General features: G+C 47.3%; 2 non-coding genes and 1 pseudogene across 2 annotated transcripts; all 3 read right to left on the reverse strand.

Annotated features, from left to right (window-relative positions):
* Nucleotides 1–14,436: 14,436 nt before the first annotated feature.
* LOC138677722 (U4 spliceosomal RNA) lies at nucleotides 14,437–14,568 on the reverse strand (annotated as a pseudogene).
* A 274-nt stretch (nucleotides 14,569–14,842) lies between these two features.
* LOC138678049 (U4 spliceosomal RNA) lies at nucleotides 14,843–14,983 on the reverse strand. The gene has a single exon (XR_011321430.1). It is a non-coding gene; the product is annotated as a U4 spliceosomal RNA (small nuclear RNA).
* Nucleotides 14,984–15,257: 274 nt separating this feature from the next.
* Nucleotides 15,258–15,398, reverse strand: LOC138677511 (U4 spliceosomal RNA). Its single transcript, XR_011320918.1, has one exon. It is a non-coding gene; the product is annotated as a U4 spliceosomal RNA (small nuclear RNA).
* Between the last annotated feature and the right edge of the window lie 135 nt (nucleotides 15,399–15,533).

The following is a 15,533-nucleotide window of genomic DNA, read 5'->3' on the forward strand; positions in this document are numbered from 1 at the left end:
GGACCACGTCACGGCAGTGGAGCAGGGAGAGGTAAGTATTTCAACTTTGCAAGTGCTGTGAACCTGAGCAAGCAGGGGGGGCCCACTCGTTGGCATTGGCACTGGCACAGGGCCCCTCAAAGTACAGCGGTGTGTTTGCACGGCGGGGGCGCCTCCCACCGGCAGCAACACTTTTGCGTACTATGAGAGGCCCTGTGCCAGTGACGTCGCCAACTAGTATTCCTCCCCCCACCTGATGAAGGAACCTGCACTTTCATCTGCACCTTCCTCTTTGTCCCCGTGTAAGGTGGTATGGTATGCGGGAAGAGCAACCTGACTTTCAGCAGGGTCACAATGTTGTTGTGTAGCGTGCACGGGGAATGTTGCGTTATGGGTCAATGTACCAGCAGACTCATCTATCACTGGCTGGGCAATGGGCACGATGAAGTGGAAACACAGATATAGGCCCAAAGAAGAAAGTGGGCTAAATGCAGTTCAAAATTGGTAACACAGGAATAACCAGGGGGCATTGCAGTGGAGGACAACTGGAATGAGAGGCTGACACAGAGAGTAGGGCCAAATCAGTAAGTAGTCGAAATGCAGTTCAAAATTGGCAACCGTAGTAAACAGGCGGCACAGCTTTGTTCAGTGGAGGAGAACAGCAAGGAGTGGCAGACACCGATAGTAGGCCCCAAACCAACTAGTACGCCAAATGCAGTTGTTCCATTTAACCACAATTTAATGAGAGCCTGAAGATAGAAGCTCAGGAAAGGCAACCTGGGGAACACCTTGGAGTGTAACACACCATCTCTCTCCACCCCATACCCATTTTGTATGGCCTAATGCAGTGTACTTTTCTACAACTACTAAACGAGAGTCGGAAGACCGAAGCAATGGCAAGGAAACCTGGGGAACACCTTAGAGTGTAACACACCCTCTCTCTACACCCCATACCCAATTTGAAGGCCTAATGCAGTGTAGTTTCCAAGAACTACTAAACGAGAGCCGGAAGATCGAAGCTCAGGAAAGGCAACCTGGGGAACACCTTGGAGTGTAACACACCCTCTCGCTACACCCCATACCCAATTTGAAGGCCTAATGCAGCGTAGTTTCCAACAACTACTAAACGAGAGCCGGAAGATCGAAGCTCAGGAAAGGCAACCTGGGGAACACCTTGGAGTGTAACAAACCCTCTCTCTACACCCCATACCCAATTTGTAGGCCTAATGCAGCGTAGTTTCCGACAACTACTAAACGAGAGCATGAAGATCGAAGCTCAGGAAAGGCAACCTGGGGAACACCTTGGAGTGTAACACACCCTCTCTCTACACCCCATACCCAATTTGTAGGCCTAATGCAGCGTAGTTTCCGACAACTACTAAACGAGAGCCGGAATATCGAAGCTCAGGAAAGGCAACCTGGGGAACACCTTGGAGTGTAACATACCCTCTCTCTACGCCCCATACCCAATTTGTAGGCCTAATGCAGCGTAGTTTCCGACAACTACTAAACGAGAGCCGGAATATCGAAGCTCAGGAAAGGCAACCTGGGGAACACCTTGGAGTGTAACACACCCTCTCTCTACACCCCATACCCAATTTGAAGGCCTAATGCAGTGTAGTTTCCAAGAACTACTAAACGAGAGCCGGAAGATCGAAGCTCAGGAAAGGCAACCTGGGGAACACCTTGGAGTGTAACACACCCTCTCGCTACACCCCATACCCAATTTGAAGGCCTAATGCAGCGTAGTTTCCAACAACTACTAAACGAGAGCCGGAAGATCGAAGCTCAGGAAAGGCAACCTGGGGAACACCTTGGAGTGGAACACACCATCTCTCTACACCCCATACCCAATTTGAAGGCCTAATGCAGAGTAGTTTCCAAGAACTACTAAACGAGAGCCGGAAGATCGAAGCTCAGGAAAGGCAACCTGGGGAACACCTTGGAGTGTAACACAACGTCTCTCTACACGACGGAAGGGCTGATTCTTAGGAAGGAAGGCTGTTGGAAATAAGCATTGCGCGTCCGAGGGTGATTATATTCTTATTAGGTATATACTCACCCTCGGACGCGCCCTGCTTCTTTATTTGGAATGAATGTTTATTTGCAATGTGGTGTTGACTTTCTCTATTATTTTGGTAATTAATGATTTTATTATTTTCATTATTTTGCATCTTCTCGGCAATAATATAAAGAAGACGCGACAGGACAACACTCGGTGGATGCCATATGTGTGTTTTCAATTTAAAAAAACTTTCAGTTAACTACTTGCAGGAGAAAGTAATTGTAGCTGGTGGCCATTTTTAGTACTGTACCAGATTAGAGTTGTGTGTTTGTTTTTAATGTTAAAATGTCTGCATTTGATATCTCACCAGTATTTTCTTTTTTATAAGCAAAATACTTATTTTTATATTTTCTGATGTTGGTTCCAGGGGTACACGGCCAGCAGTGCCCTGGTCAGTGTAGTAGTAGTTGAAAGAATGGACCGCAGACAGGCATCGAAGGCCTAAAATAATAACACATGGCTGTAGGCAATTTTAAATTGGTTCCAGGGGTACACGGACAGCAGTGGTGTGGTCAGTGGAGGCCTAGTGGAAGGAGTGACCGCAGACAGGCATCGAAGGCCTAAAATAATAACACATGGCTGTAGGCAATTTTAAATTGGTTCCAGGGGTACACGGACAGCAGTGACCTGGTCAGTGTAGTAGTAGTTGAAAGAATGGACCGCAGACAGGCATCGAAGGCCTAAAATAAAAAAATTGGGCTGGCTGTAGGCAATTTTAAATTGGTTCCAGGGGTACACGGGCAGCAGTGGTGTGGTCAGTGGAGGCCTAGTGGAAGGAGTGACCGCAGACAGGCATCGAAGGCCTAAAATAATAACACATGGCTGTAGGCAATTTTAAATTGGTTCCAGGGGTACACGGACAGCAGTGGTGTGGTCAGTGGAGGCCTAGTGGAAGGAGTGACCGCAGACAGGCATCGAAGGCCTAAAATAATAACACATGGCTGTAGGCAATTTTAAATTGGTTCCAGGGGTACACGGGCAGCAGTGACCTGGTCAGTGTAGTAGTAGTTGAAAGAATGGACCGCAGACAGGCATCGAAGGCCTAAAATAAAAAAATTGGGCTGGCTGTAGGCAATTTTAAATTGGTTCCAGGGGTACACGGGCAGCAGTGGTGTGGTCAGTGGAGGCCTAGTGGAAGGAGTGACCGCAGACAGGCATCGAAGGCCTAAAATAATAACACATGGCTGTAGGCAATTTTAAATTGGTTCCAGGGGTACACGGGCAGCAGTGACCTGGTCAGTGTAGTAGTAGTTGAAAGAATGGACCGCAGACAGGCATCGAAGGCCTAAAATAATAACACATGGCTGTAGGCAATTTTAAATTGGTTCCAGGGGTACACGGACAGCAGTGGTGTGGTCAGTGGAGGCCTAGTGGAAGGAGTGACCGCAGACAGGCATCGAAGGCCTAAAATAATAACACATGGCTGTAGGCAATTTTAAATTGGTTCCAGGGGTACACGGACAGCAGTGGTGTGGTCAGTGGAGGCCTAGTGGAAGGAGTGACCGCAGACAGGCATCGAAGGCCTAAAATAATAACACATGGCTGTAGGCAATTTTAAATTGGTTCCAGGGGTACACGGGCAGCAGTGACCTGGTCAGTGTAGTAGTAGTTGAAAAAATGGACCGCAGACAGGCATCGAATGCCTAAAATAATAACACATGGCTGTAGGCAATTTTAAATTGGTTCCAGGGGTACACGGGCAGCAGTGACCTGGTCAGTGTAGTAGTAGTTGAAAGAATGGACCGCAGACAGGCATCGAAGGCCTAAAATAAAAAAATTGGGCTGGCTGTAGGCAATTTTAAATTGGTTCCAGGGGTACACGGACAGCAGTGGTGTGGTCAGTGGAGGCCTAGTGGAAGGAGTGACCGCAGACAGGCATCGAAGGCCTAAAATAAAAAAATTGGGCTGGCTGTAGGCAATTTTAAATTGGTTCCAGGGGTACACGGGCAGCAGTGACCTGGTCAGTGTAGTAGTAGTTGAAAGAATGGACCGCAGACAGGCTTAGAAGGCCTAACATAACAAACTTGGGCTGGCTGTAGGCACTTTTAAATTGGTTCCAGGGGTACACGGGCAGCAGTGGTCTGGTCAGTGGAAGTCTAGTGGAAGGAGTGACCGCAGACAGGCTTCCAAGGCCTAACATAACAAACTTGGGCTGGCTGTAGGCAATTTTAAATTGGTTCCAGGGGTACACGGGCAGCAGTGGTGTGGTCAGTGGAGGCCTAGTGGAAGGAGTGACCGCAGACAGGCATCGAAGGCCTAAAATAATAACACATGGCTGTAGGCAATTTTAAATTGGTTCCAGGGGTACACGGACAGCAGTGGTGTGGTCAGTGGAGGCCTAGTGGAAGGAGTGACCGCAGACAGGCATCGAAGGCCTAAAATAATAACACATGGCTGTAGGCAATTTTAAATTGGTTCCAGGGGTACACGGGCAGCAGTGACCTGGTCAGTGTAGTAGTAGTTGAAAGAATGGACCGCAGACAGGCATCGAAGGCCTAAAATAAAAAAATTGGGCTGGCTGTAGGCAATTTTAAATTGGTTCCAGGGGTACACGGGCAGCAGTGGTGTGGTCAGTGGAGGCCTAGTGGAAGGAGTGACCGCAGACAGGCATCGAAGGCCTAAAATAATAACACATGGCTGTAGGCAATTTTAAATTGGTTCCAGGGGTACACGGGCAGCAGTGACCTGGTCAGTGTAGTAGTAGTTGAAAGAATGGACCGCAGACAGGCATCGAAGGCCTAAAATAATAACACATGGCTGTAGGCAATTTTAAATTGGTTACAGGGGTACACGGACAGCAGTGACCTGGTCAGTGTAGTAGTAGTTGAAAGAATGGACCGCAGACAGGCATCGAAGGCCTAAAATAAAAAAATTGGGCTGGCTGTAGGCAATTTTAAATTGGTTCCAGGGGTACACGGGCAGCAGTGGTGTGGTCAGTGGAGGCCTAGTGGAAGGAGTGACCGCAGACAGGCATCGAAGGCCTAAAATAATAACACATGGCTGTAGGCAATTTTAAATTGGTTCCAGGGGTACACGGACAGCAGTGACCTGGTCAGTGTAGTAGTAGTTGAAAGAATGGACCGCAGACAGGCATCGAAGGCCTAAAATAAAAAAATTGGGCTGGCTGTAGGCAATTTTAAATTGGTTCCAGGGGTACACGGGCAGCAGTGGTGTGGTCAGTGGAGGCCTAGTGGAAGGAGTGACCGCAGACAGGCATCGAAGGCCTAAAATAATAACACATGGCTGTAGGCAATTTTAAATTGGTTCCAGGGGTACACGGACAGCAGTGGTGTGGTCAGTGGAGGCCTAGTGGAAGGAGTGACCGCAGACAGGCATCGAAGGCCTAAAATAATAACACATGGCTGTAGGCAATTTTAAATTGGTTCCAGGGGTACACGGACAGCAGTGGTGTGGTCAGTGGAGGCCTAGTGGAAGGAGTGACCGCAGACAGGCATCGAAGGCCTAAAATAATAACACATGGCTGTAGGCAATTTTAAATTGGTTCCAGGGGTACACGGGCAGCAGTGACCTGGTCAGTGTAGTAGTAGTTGAAAAAATGGACCGCAGACAGGCATCGAATGCCTAAAATAATAACACATGGCTGTAGGCAATTTTAAATTGGTTCCAGGGGTACACGGGCAGCAGTGACCTGGTCATTGTAGTAGTAGTTGAAAGAATGGACCGCAGACAGGCATCGAAGGCCTAAAATAAAAAAATTGGGCTGGCTGTAGGCAATTTTAAATTGGTTCCAGGGGTACACGGACAGCAGTGGTGTGGTCAGTGGAGGCCTAGTGGAAGGAGTGACCGCAGACAGGCATCGAAGGCCTAAAATAAAAAAATTGGGCTGGCTGTAGGCAATTTTAAATTGGTTCCAGGGGTACACGGGCAGCAGTGACCTGGTCAGTGTAGTAGTAGTTGAAAGAATGGACCGCAGACAGGCTTAGAAGGCCTAACATAACAAACTTGGGCTGGCTGTAGGCACTTTTAAATTGGTTCCAGGGGTACACGGGCAGCAGTGGTCTGGTCAGTGGAAGTCTAGTGGAAGGAGTGACCGCAGACAGGCTTCCAAGGCCTAACATAACAAACTTGGGCTGGCTGTAGGCACTTTTAAATTGGTTCCAGGGGTACACGGGCAGCAGTGGTCTGGTCAGTGGAAGTCTAGTGGAAGGAGTGACCGCAGACAGGCTTCCAAGGCCTAACATAACAAACTTGGGCTGGCTGTAGGCACTTTTAAATTGGTTCCAGGGGTACACGGGCAGCAGTGGTCTGGTCAGTGGAAGTCTAGTGGAAGGAGTGACCGCAGACAGGCTTCGAAGGCCTAACATAACAAAATTGGGCTGGCTGTAGGCACTTTAAATTGGTTCCAGGGGTACATGGGCAGCAGTGTATGGTCAGTGGAAGTCTAGTGGAAGGAGTGACGGCAGACAGTCTTCGAAGGCCTAACATAACAAAATTGGGCTGACTGTAGGCACTTTTAAATTGGTTCCAGGGTAACACGGCCAGCAGTGGCCTGGTCAGTGTAGTAGTTGTAGAAAGAAGGGACCGCAGACAGGCTTCGAAGGCCTAACATAACAAAAATGTCAAAACAATGGTATTGTCAGTGCCAGGCATTGAAGGATGTCAGCGGCTAGACTACACATTGGTGAAGCTGTGAGAGATAATTTTGCTAGTGGTAGAGCACTGTTTGAGCTGGGGGGGGGAACTGTCTTGTGGCCGGCGGTACAGGCACAGGGCCCCTCATATTACAACGGTGTGTCTGACGTTGGGTGCGCACCACCACCGCCAGAGACACTTTATTGTACTATGAGGGACCCAGTGGCAGTGCCGTCGACCAAAAGCGGCCACACCCACCTCTTCAGACAAACAGCACTCTCAAGGGTCCAAGCGCAAAGTGGCGATAGCACGGCCCCGTGTGGGGAGTTTGGCCATTTCGTGAGGTGGAAACATGTCGTATGCTGGACAATCAGGTGAAGAAAATTACGAGATTGGAAAAGTCATTCAGAATAGTCCACAGGCAAGACCTTTTCATAGGAAAGCTAGGTGTCAGCCGGGCAGGGTGGGGCAAAAGATTTTGAAATCCAGTTGTGGTTCATTTTAATGAAGGTTAGATCATCTACATTTTGGGTAGCCAGACGAGTCCTTTTTTCTGTTAGTATTGAACCTGCAGCACTGAATACTCTTTCTGATAGGACACTAGCTGCCGGGCAAGCAAGCTCCTGCAATGCATATTCTGCCAATTCTGGCCAGGTGTCTAATTTGGATGCCCAGTAATCAAATGGGAATGACGGTTGAGGGAGAACGTCGATAAGGGATGAAAAATAGTTTGTAACCATACTGGACAAATGTTGTCTCCTGTCACTTTGAATTGATGCTGCAGTACCTGTCCTGTCTGCGGTCATAGAAAAATCACTCCACAACCTGGTCAGAAAACCCCTCTGTCCAACGCCACTTCTGATTTCTGCCCCTCTAACACCTCTGGTCTGCTGGCCCCTGGAGCTCGTGTGAGAACGATCACGGGCGCTGTGTGCAGGGAATGCCAGAAGCAAACGGTCAACAAGAGTTGATTGTTTTGTTGCTAATATTAGTTCCAAGTTCTCATGTGGCATAATATTTTGCAATTTGCCTTTATAGCGAGGATCAAGGAGGCAGGCCAACCAGTAATCGTCATCGTTCATCATTTTTGTAATGCGTGTGTCCCTTTTGAGGATACGCAAGGCATAATCCGCCATGTGGGCCAAAGTTCCCGTTGTCAAATCTGCGGTTGTGCTTGGTTGAGGGGCAGTTGCAGGCAAATCTACGTCACTTGTGTCCCTCAAAAAACCAGAACCCGGCCTTGCCACGCCACCAATTTCCCGTGCCCCCGGGAAAGCTTCCTCATTAAAAATATACTCATCCCCATCATCCTCCTCATCCTCCACCTCCTCTTCGCCCGGTACCTCGTCATGTACACTGCCCTGACCAGACAATCGCTGACTGTCATCAAGGCTTTCCTCTTCCTCTGGTGCAGACGCCTGATCCTTTATGTGCGTCAAACTTTGCATCAGCAGACGCATTAGGGGGATGCTCATGCTTATTATGGCGTTGTCTGCACTAACCAGCCGTGTGCATTCCTCAAAACACTGAAGGACTTGACACATGTCTTGAATCTTCGACCACTGCACACCTGACAACTCCATGTCTGCCATCCTACTGCCTGCCCGTGTATGTGTATCCTCCCACAAAAACATAACAGCCCGCCTCTGTTCGCACAGTCTCTGAAGCATGTGCAGTGTTGAGTTCCACCTTGTTGCAACGTCTATGATTAGGCGATGCTGGGGAAGGTTCAAAGAACGCTGATAGGTCTGCATACGGCTGGAGTGTACAGGCGAACGGCGGATATGTGCGCAAAGTCCACGCACTTTGAGGAGCAGGTCGGATAACCCCGGATAACTTTTCAGGAAGCACTGCACCACCAGGTTTAAGGTGTGAGCCAGGCAAGGAATGTGTTTCAGTTGGGAAAGGGAGATGGCAGCCATGAAATTCCTTCCGTTATCACTCACTACCTTGCCTGCCTCAAGATCTACAGTGCCCAGCCACGACTGCGTTTCTTGCTGCAAGAACTCGGACAGAACTTCCGCGGTGTGTCTATTGTCGCCCAAACACTTCATAGCCAATACAGCCTGCTGACGTATGCCAGTAGCTGCCCCATAATGGGAGACCTGGTGTGCAACAGTGGCAGGTGCGGATGGAGTGTTTGTGCGACTGCGGTCTGTGGACGAGCTCTTGCTTCTGCAGGAGGACGAGGAGGAGGAGGAGGAGGGGGTGCGAACGGCTACAGACAACTGTTTACTAGACCGTGGGCTAGGCAGAACTGTCCCAAACTTGCTGTCCCCTGTGGACCCTGAATCCACCACATTTACCCAGTGTGCCGTGATGGACACGTAACGTCCCTGGCCATGCCTACTGGTCCATGCATCTGTTGTCAGGTGCACCTTTGTGCTCACAGATTGCCTGAGTGCATGGACGATGCGCTCTTTAACATGCTGGTGGAGGGCTGGGATGGCTTTTCTGGAAAAAAAGTGTCGACTGGGTAGCTCGTAGCGTGGTACAGCGTAGTCCATCAGGTCTTTGAAAGCTTCGCTTTCAACTAACCGGTAGGGCATCATCTCTAACGAGATTAGTCTAGCTATGTGGGCGTTCAAACCCTGTGTACGCGGATGCGAGGCTAAGTATTTCCTTTTTCTAACCATAGTCTCATGTAGGGTGAGCTGGACTGAAGAGCTGGAGATCGTGGAACTAGCGGGGGTGCCGGTGGACATGGCAGACTGAGAGACGGTGGGAGATGGTATTGTTGCCGCCGGTGCCCTAGATGCAGTGTTTCCTACTACGAAACTGGTGATTCCCTGACCCTGACTGCTTTGGCCTGGCAAAGATACCTGCACAGATACAGCAGGTGGTGCGCTAAATGGTGGTCCTACACTGCCGGAAGGGATGTTGCGTTGATGACTAGCTTCATTGGCCGAGGGTGCAACAACCTTAAGGGACGTTTGGTAGTTAGTCCAAGCTTTCAAATGCATGGTGGTTAAATGTCTATGCATGCAACTAGTATTGAGACTTTTCAGATTCTGACCTCTGCTTAAGGAAGTAGAACATTTTTGACAGATGACTTTGCGCTGATCAATTGGATGTTGTTTAAAAAAATGCCAGACTGCACTCTTTCTAGCATCGGATACCTTTTCAGGCATTGCAGACTGAGCTTTAACCGGATGGCCACGCTGTCCTCCACCAGGTTTTGGCTTTGCCACGCGTTTTGGGCAAGATACGGGCCCGGCAGATGGAACCTGTGGCGATGTTGATGCCTGCTGCGGCCCCTCCTCCTCCTCTGCTTCAGAACTGCTGCCGCCTGCACCCTGTTCCCCCAATGGCTGCCAATCGGGGTCAAGAACTGGGTCATCTAATAACTCTTCTTGTACCTCCTGCGCAACTTCGTCTGTGTCACCGTGTCGTTCGGTGGTATAGCGTTCGTGATGGGGCAACATAGTCTCATCAGGGTCTGATTCTTGATCAGCACCCTGCGAGGGCAATGTTGTGGTCTGAGTCAAAGGACCAGCATAGTAGTCTGGCTGTGGCTGTGCGTCAGTGCACTCCATGTCAGATTCAATTTGTAATGGGCATGGACTGTTAACTGCTTCACTTTCTAAGCCAGGGACGGTATGTGTAAAGAGCTCCATGGAGTAACCCGTTGTGTCGCCTGCTGCATTCTTCTCTGTTGTTGTTTTTGCTGAAGAGGACAAGGAAGTGACTTGTCCCTGACCGTGAACATCCACTAACGACGCGCTGCTTTTACTTTTACCAGTTTCACGAGATGAGGCAAAAGAGCTAGAGGCTGAGTCAGCAAGATAAGCCAAAACTTGCTCTTGCTGCTCCGGCTTTAAAAGCGGTTTTCCTAATCCCAGAAAAGGGAGCGTTCGAGGCCTTGTGTAGCCGGACGACGAACCTGGCTCCACAGCTCCAGACTTAGGTGCAATATTTTTTCCCCCACGACCACCTGATGCTCCACCACTACCACTACCCTCATTACCAGCTGACAATGAACGCCCCCGGCCACGACCTCTTCCACTAGACTTCCTCATTGTTTTAAAAACGTAACCAAACTAACGTTATTTGTTGCAGTCACACAACTTACACGGTGAGCTATAACTTCAGTATGATTTAGCTACCCCTTTACAGGTTGGTGAGACCACAGCGAAAATCAGGCCCAATGTTACACACTCTTTTTTTGGTGGCTGCAAATTAGAGAGATGCCCCACACGCAGGACTGTCACTGAAGCACAAATGTTAATATTAATGTCACACTATTATTTTTTTTTTATTTTTATTTTTTTCAGGAACACTTTAGAAACCCCCCAAAAAAAAAAAAATAGATTTTTGCAGGGAGAATTTAGAAAACAAATGTAACAAACTATATGCTTTCTATGGGCCACTGAGTGAGAGATGACGCACACAGGAATCAGGAGTGGCACACAAGCCCAGAGGCCAATATTTTTCTACCAATGATTGATGGAGTTATTTTCTCTGGTAGATTTTGGAACCCAAATCAAGGAAAAAAAATGTAGGCTTTCTATGGACCACAATTGGAGAGAGAGAGAGAGAGAGATGGCACACCCAGGAGTCAAGACTGGCACACAAGCAGAAAGGCCAATATTAATCTCCCACTGTTTTTTTTTTTTTTTTTTTTTTTTTTTTTTTTTTCAGGGAGACTTTAGAAAAAAAAATAATAAAAAAAATATGATTTTATCAGGAAGAATTTAGAAACCAAATAAAATAAAATGATTTTTTCAGGGAGAATTTATAAAACAAATAAAACCAAAAATAGGCGTTCTATGGCCCACTGACTGAGAGATGACGCACCCAGGAGTCAAGACTGGCACACAAGCAGAAAGGCCAATATTAATCTCCCACTGTTTTTTTTGGTTGTTTTTTTTTTTTTTTTTTCAGGGAGACTTTAGAAAAAAAAATAATAAAAAAAATATGATTTTATCAGGAAGAATTTAGAAACCAAATAAAATAAAATGATTTTTTCAGGGAGAATTTATAAAACAAATAAAACCAAAAATAGGCGTTCTATGGCCCACTGACTGAGAGATGACGCACCCAGGAGTCAAGACTGGCACACAAGCAGAAAGGCCAATATTAATCTCCCACTGTTTTTTTTGGTTGTTTTTTTTTTTTTTTTTTCAGGGAGACTTTAGAAAAAAAAATAATAAAAAAAATATGATTTTATCAGGAAGAATTTAGAAACCAAATAAAATAAAATGATTTTTTCAGGGAGAATTTAGAAAACAAATAAAACCAAAAATATGCGTTCTATGGCCCACTGACTGAGAGAGAGAGAGAGATGGAACGCTTAGTACTGGCACACAAGCCCAAAGGGCAATATTAATCTCCCTTTTTTTTTCCAGGGAGAATTTCTGAAACCCAAAAAAAAAATAAAATAGGCTTTCTATGGCCCACTATTTGTGAGAGAGATGGGACGCTCAGGACTGGCACAGATGGCACGCTCAGGACTGGCACAGAAGCCCAGAGGCCAATATTAATCTCCCTTTTTTTCTGGGAGAATTTATAAAACCAAAAAAATATTTAAATAGGCTTTCTATGGCCCACTATTTGTGAGAGAGATGGCACGCTCAGGACTGGCACAGATGGCACGCTCACAACTGGCACACAAGCCCAGAGGCCAATATTAATCTCCCTTTTTTCAGGGAGAATTTCTAAAACCCAAAAAAAAAATAAAATAGGCTTTCTATGGCCCACTATTTGTGAGAGAGATGGGACGCTCAGGACTGGCACAGATGGCACGCTCAGGACTGGCACAGAAGCCCAGAGGCCAATATTAATCTCCCTTTTTTTCTGGGAGAATTTATAAAACCAAAAAAATATTTAAATAGGCTTTCTATGGCCCACTATTTGTGAGAGAGATGGCACGCTCAGGACTGGCACAGATGGCACGCTCACAACTGGCACACAAGCCCAGAGGCCAATATTAATCTCCCTTTTTTCAGGGAAAATTGATAAAACAAAAAAAAAAATTAAATAGGCTTTCTATGGCCCACTATTTGTGAGAGAGATGGCACGCTCAGGGCTGGCTGGCACAGATGGCACGCTCAGGACTGGCACACAAGCCCAGAGGCCAATATTAATCTCCCTTTTTTTCTGGGAGAATTTATAAAACCAAAAAAATATTTAAATAGGCTTTCTATGGCCCACTATTTGTGAGAGAGATGGCACGCTCAGGACTGGCACAGATGGCACGCTCACAACTGGCACACAAGCCCAGAGGCCAATATTAATCTCCCTTTTTTCAGGGAAAATTGATAAAACAAAAAAAAAAATTAAATAGGCTTTCTATGGCCCACTATTTGTGAGAGAGATGGCACGCTCAGGGCTGGCTGGCACAGATGGCACGCTCAGGACTGGCACACAAGCCCAGAGGCCAATATTAATCTCCCTTTTTTTCTGGGAGAATTTATAAAACCAAAAAAATATTTAAATAGGCTTTCTATGGCCCACTATTTGTGAGAGAGATGGCACGCTCAGGACTGGCACAGATGGCACGCTCACAACTGGCACACAAGCCCAGAGGCCAATATTAATCTCCCTTTTTTCAGGGAAAATTTATAAAACAAAAAAAAAAATTAAATAGGCTTTCTATGGCCCACTATTTGTGAGAGAGATGGCACGCTCAGGGCTGGCACAGATGGCACGCTCAGGACTGGCACACAAGCCCAGAGGCCAATATTAATCTCCCTTTTTTTCAGGGAGAATTTATAAAACCAAAAAAAAAAATAAATAGGCTTTCTATGGCCCACTATTTGTGAGAGAGATGGCACACTCAGGACTGGCACACAAGCCCAAAGGCCAATATTAATCTCCCACTGTATTTTTATCAGGGAGAATTTATACACCCCACAAAAAAAAATACAGAAAAATGAAAAGGCTTTCTATGGCCCACTATGTGAGAGAGATGGCACACACAGGGATGGCACTCTAGCAGAAATGCCAAATTGCCAATCTTAATCTCCCACCAAAAAAAAAAAAAAAAAAAAAACAGGGAATGTCCTACAATTACTATCTCCCTGCCTGCAGTAATCTCAGCCAGGTATGGCAGGCAGCTACTATCTCCCTGCCTGCAGTAATCTCAGCCAGGTATGGCAGGCAGCTACTATCTCCCTGCCTGCAGTAATCTCAGCCAGGTATGGCAGGCAGCAATAAGGAGTGGACTGATGCACAAATGAAATAAAAAGTGTGGACAAACAAAAAAGATAGCTGTGCAGAAAGGAAGGAACAAGAGGATTTGTGCTTTGAAAAAAGCAGTTGGTTTGCACAGCGGCGTACACACAGCAATGCAGCTATCAGGGAGCCTTCTAGGGCAGCCCAATGAGCTACAGCGCTGAGGGGAAAAAAAAAAAAAAAAAAACTTCCACTGTCCCTGCACACCGAGGGTGGTGTTGGACAGTGCAAATCGCTGCAGCACAAGCGGTTTTGTGGTTAATGGACCCTGCCTAACGCTATCCCTGCTTCTGACAAAGCGGCAGCAACCTCTCCCTAAGCTCAGATCAGCAGCAGTAAGATGGCGGTCGGCGGGAACGCCTCTTTATAGTCCCTGTGACGTCGCAGACAGCAAGCCAATCACTGCAATGCCCTTCTCTAAGATGGTGGGGACCAGGACCTATGTCATCACGCTGCCCACACTCTGCGTTTACCTTCATTGGCTGAGAAATGGCGCTTTTCGCGTCATTGAAACGCGACTTTGGCGCGAAAGTCGCGTACCGCATGGCCGACCCCGCACAGGGGTCGGATCGGGTTTCATGAAACCCCGACTTAGCCAAAAGTCGGCGACTTTTGAAAATGTTCGACCCGTTTCGCTCAACCCTACTGACTATATTTCAAGTCATCATGGCGGGGTATTGGGAAAAGTTTTCAATTAGCAATAATCACGCCTCGGTTATACCTCATGGGCTACGATATTGCCACTGCGCAAAGTTGGAGGAAGTTGGGCGACTAGGAATTCCCGCTTCCAAGGAAGAGCTCATTTAAGTTATGGTGAGATCCATTTGACCACTGGCCCTCCCGCACTGCTTCAAGGTGTCGACAGTCTAAGGGCTCAGGGAAGACATCATTTTTCCCATTACAGCCAGACCAGCTCACTTTCTCCTTCTGCTCCAGGCATAAACCATCAATACGTTGCTGTGGGAAGCAAGGATTCTCCTCCACACTGGGAGGAGCTATGACTCTGTCATTTGCATACCATGGATGAAGTCTCCTGAGAGACCAACAAAAATTGCCAATGCTGACTATATTTCAAGTCATCATGGCGGGGTATTGGGAAAAGTTTTCAATTAGCAATAATCACGCCTCGGTTATACCTCATGGGCTACGATATTGCCACTGCGCAAAGTTGGAGGAAGTTGGGCGACTAGGAATTCCCGCTTCCAAGGAAGAGCTCATTTATGTTATGGTGAGATCCATTTGACCACTGGCCCTCCCGCACTGCTTCAAGGTGTCGACAGTCTAAGGGCTCAGGGAAGACATCATTTTTCCCATTACAGCCAGACCAGCTCACTTTCTCCTTCTGCTCCAGGCATAAACCATCAATACGTTGCTGTGGGAAGCAAGGATTCTCCTCCACACTGGGAGGAGCTATGACTCTGTCATTTGCATACCATGGATGAAGTCTCCTGAGAGACCAACAAAAATTGCCAATGCTGACTATATTTCAAGTCATCATGGCGGGGTATTGGGAAAAGTTTTCAATTAGCAATAATCACGCCTCGGTTATACCTCATGGGCTACGATATTGCCACTGCGCAAAGTAGGAGGAAGTTGGGCGACTAGGAATTCCCGCTTCCAAGGAAGAGCTCATTTAAGTTATGGTGAGATCCATTTGACCACTGGCCCTCCCGCACTGCTTCAAGGTGTCGACAGTCTAAGGGCTCAGGGAAGACATCAT

This window comes from Ranitomeya imitator, chromosome 4, assembly GCF_032444005.1.
Source record: "Ranitomeya imitator isolate aRanImi1 chromosome 4, aRanImi1.pri, whole genome shotgun sequence".
Classification (NCBI taxonomy): Eukaryota; Metazoa; Chordata; class Amphibia; order Anura; family Dendrobatidae; genus Ranitomeya; species Ranitomeya imitator.